The sequence below is a fragment of the Lutra lutra genome, chromosome 4 (genome assembly GCF_902655055.1).
Source record: "Lutra lutra chromosome 4, mLutLut1.2, whole genome shotgun sequence".
NCBI classification, from domain to species: Eukaryota; Metazoa; Chordata; class Mammalia; order Carnivora; family Mustelidae; genus Lutra; species Lutra lutra.
Window position 1 is genome coordinate 55,753,683 of NC_062281.1, and position 7,597 is coordinate 55,761,279.

Below are 7,597 nucleotides of genomic sequence, written 5' to 3' on the forward strand. Positions count from 1 at the left end.
ATCTATTTTTTGTTCCTTCAAAGTATGATTAATATTCAACAAATGTCAACTATGCATGCATATAATCAGGTAAGACAAATAGTCAGAGAATGCCTTGGAAATTATTTTGTATTATCTGAAAGACAAGTAAAATTTTAAATTCTAAGCATAACCAGAACAATTATTTGATAGTTATATGTAAATCTATTAATGAAATATGTAAATATAAGATAATATATTACTGAATCTCAGCAAGTCATTTTTATTCAGAACACTTTTGGAGCTTTGTACATAATGAAGTGTGTTGAGAATATTTCAGCTTAGTTAATAGCTATCTTTAAAAAAGATACATTAAACATTTCTTTAAGTCATAGGCTGGGAAATGTTTGCAAAATGAATTCAGATCATTAGAATTACTTAAATTCATTTAAAAATTTTTTTCTAAGGATTTTATTTATTTAACAGAGAGAGACACAGCAAGAGAGGGGAACACAAGCAGGAGAGTGGGAGAGGGAGAAGCAGGCTTCCTGCCAAGCAGGGAGCCTGATGCAGGACTCGATCCCAGGACCCTGGGATCACGACATGAGCCCAAAGCAGACACTTAACAACTGAGCTGCCCAGGCACCACATATCCATCTAGATTTAAAAAAATCTAGAATTTTACAAAAAACTGTCATAAGGATAAGAAAATGGGATTAGAAAATAAGTATCTGGTTGAGTGTGATTTTTAAATCTGGCTAAATAAGAAAGATAATTTATTAGAAACTAAATTTATACTTTAGAGGACTAAAAGGGAATATTTTAGATTTATTAAGTCAAGATTTGTTCTAGATATGTCAGGTACATGATATCACTGACAATGGCATTTTAGCATCACTTAGACTTTTCAGACAAGAGTATCAAAAGAGGGGCGCCTGGGTGGCTCAGTTGGTTAAGCAGCTGCCTTCGGCTCAGGTCATGATCCCAGCGCCCTGGGATCGAGTCCCACATCGGGCTCCTTGCTCATCAGGGAGCCTGCTTCTCCCTCTGCCTCTGCCTGCCATTCTGTCTGCCTGTGCTTGCTCTCTCTCCCTCTCTCTCTGACAAATAAATAAATGAAATCTTAAAAAAAAAAAAAAAGAGTATCAAAAGAGACAGAAATGAACAAAACAGCATTACATCAAATTTTGTCCGTTTATTTAATTGTCTGTGGAAGGAACTCTTATTATATACAATTGAAAGTATTTTTAGTCAAAACTGTGATACGTATTATTTGTCACTTTCGCAGGTGAAATTTAACATATCCATTCATTCAGTAATTAATGAATAGAAAGCCCACCAAATATCAGACCCATTTTAGGCACTGGCCATTTAGAAGTGAACAAAACAAGAAGAAACACTCCTAACTGTGAGTAACACTATCAATTAAGTACAGAAATCATAAATATAAAAATAGATATGTCACTCTGGCTAAAATTAATTCTTTTAAATACACATCAGCTGCATCATGTCCAAAGGTTTCAGGAAATGACATCTGCTCTGAGAGGAATAACATATCAGTATATATTTTATGTGGAGCATAGCTGATCTGCAATATTCTGGAACTCTCACTTCTTAAGGAAAATAGAATCCTAAACTGAAAATCTGACTCAAAATTTCTCACTTATATTTTCACGTGAGTGAAAAAAATTCTACAAGTAGATGAACAGGTAGGTAAATTGGTAAACAAACAACAACAATAAAAAAAAAAAACAAAATGCTCTACATCCAGTTTCCTTTAATATTCTCCAGAAGCAGTTCAGTTAGTTGATAGCTAATAATTAGGAAGGATAGTTAAGTGTGATATGTGCCAAAACTACCATCATTTTTGGCACAATTGCTTTGGCAACCTGAGAGATGAAGTGAATAACTCTACCCAACAGGTTAAATCACTTAGTGATACAGAGGTTCACTCTGAAGTTAAGTGATCCTGATGGGTTTTTAAGGATGCATTCAAATACACATGTTACAGGAGCTATGTACTGGTAGGTGTCCGATAACTCTCATACTCAAAAGCTTCTGCTTCTTTAATATATTGACATGAAAATGTTAGAGTTTCTAACAAATACTTGTGTGACTATGAGAGTTGATGCGATGCTACCTCTGAGCAGTCTTACCTTTGATTTCAGGTGTCCCTTGTGGGACCACTTTTTATTCTGAGATAATAATAATAATAATAATAGTAATAGCAAGGACTAATACTTGCTGTTTTGAAATAACAATCATACTATGATAATAACAATAATAGTCTCCATTTGTTGACTTATCTATGCCAGGCATTGTGCTGAGTGCTTCTGCACATTATCTCATTTAATTATCTAAGCAACTTAAAATTTTTAATAGGGGAAACTGAAATGCAAGGAAGGAGTGTTATGAAGACAGTAAGGGGGGATGGGGGTCTGGGGGTCTGGATTAGGTTCAAATTTAACCAATTCCAAAGTCTATTTCTATAATCCCAGTTCAAAATAAAACCTCATCACTTTTAACAGCATTTGTAAAATCTAAAGTTATAACCAATCCTGTTTGAATCATGACCTAGATAATGTCTGATATTTAAGTTCCTGCCAACAATCTTTATTTTGAGGAGTTTTCCCAAGAGCTCTTACCAAAGTTCAGCTGGATCAGTATATATTTATGAAAGATCACCTAAGAAGAGTAATCATATAATTTTAGGATTATTCAAGCTTTATTTCAGTATAAGCCAGAAATACAGAAAGTTACATGATTTGATTATTAAGTTGGCTTTACAAAACCAAAAAATTCATCTTATTTCTTTTAATGTATTAACCACCAAGTACCATAAAATTTTTGAGCATTATGAAAATGCATGCAATTGAAAAACTAAGAAGGGGCCACTTGGGTGGCTCAGTTGTTTAAACATCAAGACTCTTTATTTGAACTCAGGTCATGATCTCAGGGTCGTGAGATCAAACCCTGTGTTGGGCTCTGTGCTGGGCATGAAGCCTGCTTGGGATTCTTTCTCACCCTCTCCCTCTGCCACCTCCTCTCCACTCCGCCCACTCAGGCATGCATGCTCTCTCTCTAAAAAAATTTGATCAACTAATTTAAAAAAGACTAAGATGAAAATAAAACTAAAAATACAATTATGACACAGCCAAATATACTTCATGATCCTGAGATATGTCTGCAAATTTGACTTAGAACTTTCTTAAAGGCCAGTCGAAGGGAGGATAATATAGTTGTTTACAACACGTAGAGTCTATGAAAGATGAAAACCTAAGTATGATTCAAAAAGAGCACAGTGTTTCCAGATTCTGAATTATGAGAGAAATTTCTCTCCTGGGATCTAATAAAGAGGAACTGTTCTTCATAGCACCTGACACGAGATTAAATATGAATTTCACGGAGTCGCTTCTATTGTCTTTTATCACTGAGCCAAACCAGTACCGTGTAAATTTGGATTTCTCTGGTAGTCAATGGACTGCATCATGTAAAAACTATTCCATAAATAGTATTTCTCCTGGGCTGGCTTCTGCTAAAGTTTGGACTGCAAGAGTTTAAGGTTGTCGTCTTTGGCAAGAATCTGCAATGCTGGCATTCTACGAACTGATTAAAAATAATTCCATTTGTTTTGATATAAGACAAAAATTTATTTTTTAATTAAAAAAAAAAAAAAGAACCATGATCTTCACCAAGAAACTTGTTCAAATAGATGGCTATCCTACCTTTAGGTGGAGCTAGGTCAAGAGCAGTGAAGGAATAGAAAGGGTTATAGAAAGTGTTAGGAGGACCTGGTCTGAAAACCTGGCTGAACATCAGTAATAGGAGACATGGAGCAAGTTCATACACTTATGTGGACATGTTTCCTTCCTGAAGTTGGAGACAGAAATAATTATTTCATATGGTTGTCATGAAGAGCAAGGGGATGGAAGTACAAACATGTGTGCTAGTGCAATATTCTTTTTTAGAATCTATTTTTTAAATTATAATTCTTCCTTGCCACTCACACTTTGGCATACCCTGGTCTTTGGTGTTATTGTATCTGTTAAATCAAATTAAATTTAAATGCATGCTAGGACAAATAAATAACCATTTATATACTCATTCATGTCAATGCCATGCTTAAGGCTAAGCAAGGTGGAGAACAGGGTTATTATCCGATGGACTTGATCAGTGGAAGCAGATGTGCTAACTCATGAGAGAGAAACCAAGACAGAGAGAGATGCAAGTATCCTAATACTCTTAAGTTAAAAAACCACAGGTTGGGGAGGCATCCACGTGTGTTTGGGTGACTCTGGAAGCCTAGCTGCTGATGGTTTGCTCCCTGGATGGAGCCTGGGTATACTGCTTGCCTCTTGGAGAAATCCCACAATTAGTATGCCTGTACATTAAACATGGTGCTGACACAATAGATGAGAAGTGACTGAAGGAGATGCCTGGGTATGGACTGTCCTGGTTATGGACTGCTGTCCTGGTTAGGGACTGCTGTCTAACAAACAGGGAGAGTTAAGGGCCATGCTCAGAACCAGTACGGTATGACTCCCACAGTACTCTAGTGGTAAGAGGTGAAGTTCGAGTTTGGAAAGAGTAGCATAGCAGCACTGAAGAAGCCGAGCACAAAAAAATTTGAATTGAAGACAGATTTCAGTATTAGAGGTGAAGGTTAAAAGGCAATGTCGATTTTGAAATCAGTAATTTGCTACTTCCGGCAGTCAGCCACCCTATTGAAGAGCTTGTACTCAGGGTGAGTGACTAAAAGAGCTGTCACACATTGGTTGATGGCCACCTCTGCTGAGTGTAGTATAAAGGGAAAACATGTCTTCCTCCCTCTGTGCCTCCTCACGGTGGGCTGACCGCTGATGAGTGAGCCCTGGAGCGAGCAGCAGGCAATAACCTGATTGGAGGCACCAGTCCATAATGACAGAAGGAAAAAGCCAAATTGCTAAACCACAATAACCCTGTTATTAGTTTTCTATTGCTGCCATAATAAATTATTATAAAGTTAGTGGCTTAAACAGCACAAATTTATTACCTTACAGTTTTGTAGGTCAGAAATTAAACACAGATCTCACTGGGTGAAAATTGAGGTGTGAGTAGGGCTGCATTTCTTTCCAGAGAAGAATCTGCTTCCTTGTCTTTTCCTGGTTCTGGAAGTACCTACATATTTGGGCTCATGGCACCCTTCCTCTAATTTAAAGCCAGCAACATTGCATCTCTTGGATCCTTCTTCCTTCTTCACATCTCCCTTTGACTCTGACTTCAGCTGGGAAAAAGGTTCTCTGCTTTGAAGGACTCATGTGACTAGGTTGAGTCCAGGATAACCTACTCATCTCAAGGTCCTTAACCTTAATCACATTTGCAGGGGACCCTTTTCCTTTTAAGGTAATCTATTCATGGGTTCCAGTGATTAGGATTTAGACATTTTGGAAAACTCTTCTGCCTACCAGAAACCCATTAGAAATGAAGAAACTTTATCCGAGATAACGTTCCTCCTGTTCTTCCACTCTACCTCCCATCATTGTCTGGATTTTGGGGGTGCTAAGTTCTATCCTTTCTGGTGACCACAGCAGTGGCAAATTTTCCATATGGCTACCGTGGTGGCCAATGGTTGTGAACAATAGCATCAAGGCATATGTAAAGGGGAGCTCATCTATCCCCAGGAGCCTGAAAGAATGGCAGAACTGATTCTCAGGAATTTGTGAACACTCCAAGGAACTGGGAGTTACTTGAAAAGGATCTGGGAGAAAAAACTGCACTTTCTTACATGAACACCTGGAGACTTAGAAACAAAAAAGTTGGAGAGATTAAATATGAACTAATTTTTTCTTAAAAGCTGGTGAAAGTTGGGACATACCAGTTAGAATTGAATGAATATATATATTGTTCCTCACTATCACTGCGTTTTGTACTACACTCAAAAGCCTGACTTGCTACTTATAAGAATAAATACTGGAGTGACAAAAACACACACAAACACAGGGGGATAGAGAAAACCTTTTTAAAAAATTAAACCTCTATAGATATACCAGATTTAACTTCCTTGCTCATTCCCCAGGCAGGAGCCAGCAATAATCTATTAATAGCATCCCCTAACACATAACACTCTGCAGATGTTCCCTTACTGCTGAATTTTTTCCCACACCCAAACCTGTTATCAATTATCTATGTTTTCATTTTGGGAGGTTAGAGCCAGGAAGAGCATTAACTCCAGTGCTGTCATAGCATTTATTCTCAGCATCAGCAAGGTTGTAGTAATTTTTGCATAAAATATATATATTTTTAATTCAACGAGCATTTTCCTTATGGAATTTATTAAAACTCATTATCTATCATGAAACAAGGAGTACCAGTATTGCACAGCCATACATCTTCCATCTGTGAAATCTTGAAATCAGGATGAGAGAAGTCGTAACAGTTGACCAAATCAAAATGCAAGAGGGGGGAGGGTGAGGGATAGGAAGAAAAAGAGAATGATGTGCATGTTTCGCACATTCAGGGAGAAAGCAATGATTAACAATAGGTTCTCAACTCTGTAAGACAGCTCATTTTCTAAAGTGTTTTGGGGAGCTCTATTTTGAGCACCAAGTGAAGCACAGCAACTTGAAAGAGACTTATTGATATGCAAAGAAACAAAACATCCTGTAAGTATGGAATGATCTTCTTTTTCATTTTGGCAGGGTTGTTGCATGTACTGAATTGATGGAAACTTCTTGGGAATAAACATATGTTAGAGAGAAAAGGAAAAGCCATGACTAAATACTTCATCTGTTCAATGGACCTTCCGTAAATGTGCATAAGATCGGACTTTTAAGAGAAAATAATTCAATATATGTCTCAGATTTCAAATGTTATGATTGACTTAATAAAGCAAGCTGTATTCTCTTGTCTGGTTGAGCTTGAGTGTGACTCATGACTATCTCAGTCCATACCCAGTTGCATCCAAGAGCTGGAATTTTGGTCTTAGTCATCTTTTATAAGAGAATTCTTGGCAACAAAGGAGAAGGATCCTGGGTAATGACAGATCACTAATGTATTTCAACAGGTTGTTTTTTGGCATAAAATAAATAGGCAAAGTTGAAAAGTTTATACTTATTTTATGGTGGGACTATACCCAGATCCTTTAAGAAACCTCATCCTTCCCAAGAAACTTAATCCTTCCATTTTAGTAAGACCTGGAACAAAAGTTTAGGAGAAGGTTGAAGCTTCCCTGCCTTTGGCTGATCTGCCTTTTCAAAGAGATGGCCCTCTGTGGACCTTAGGGACCCATACATCAAGCTTTGCAAAACATGGGTTATTAGTCACTGGGTCCCGATCTAACTGCTCATTTTTTCAAAAGATTTTTTATTTTAAGTACTCTCTAAACCCAACATGGGGCTTGAACTCACAATCCCGAGATCAGGAGTTGCATGTTCCATCAATGCCTTCATCTTAACATGGTATCTCCTCATGTGTGCTGTGTTCCAATTCGCCCCTTTTATAAGGACCACTCACAATAGTGAGTCTGTCTTTACATCTGCAAAGATGCTATTTCCAAATACATTCAAATTCTAAGATGTTGGGAGTTACATCTTCAACATATACATTTGAGGTGGGGGGGGCACAATTCAATCCATAACAGGGAGTTTCTCAATATAAATAA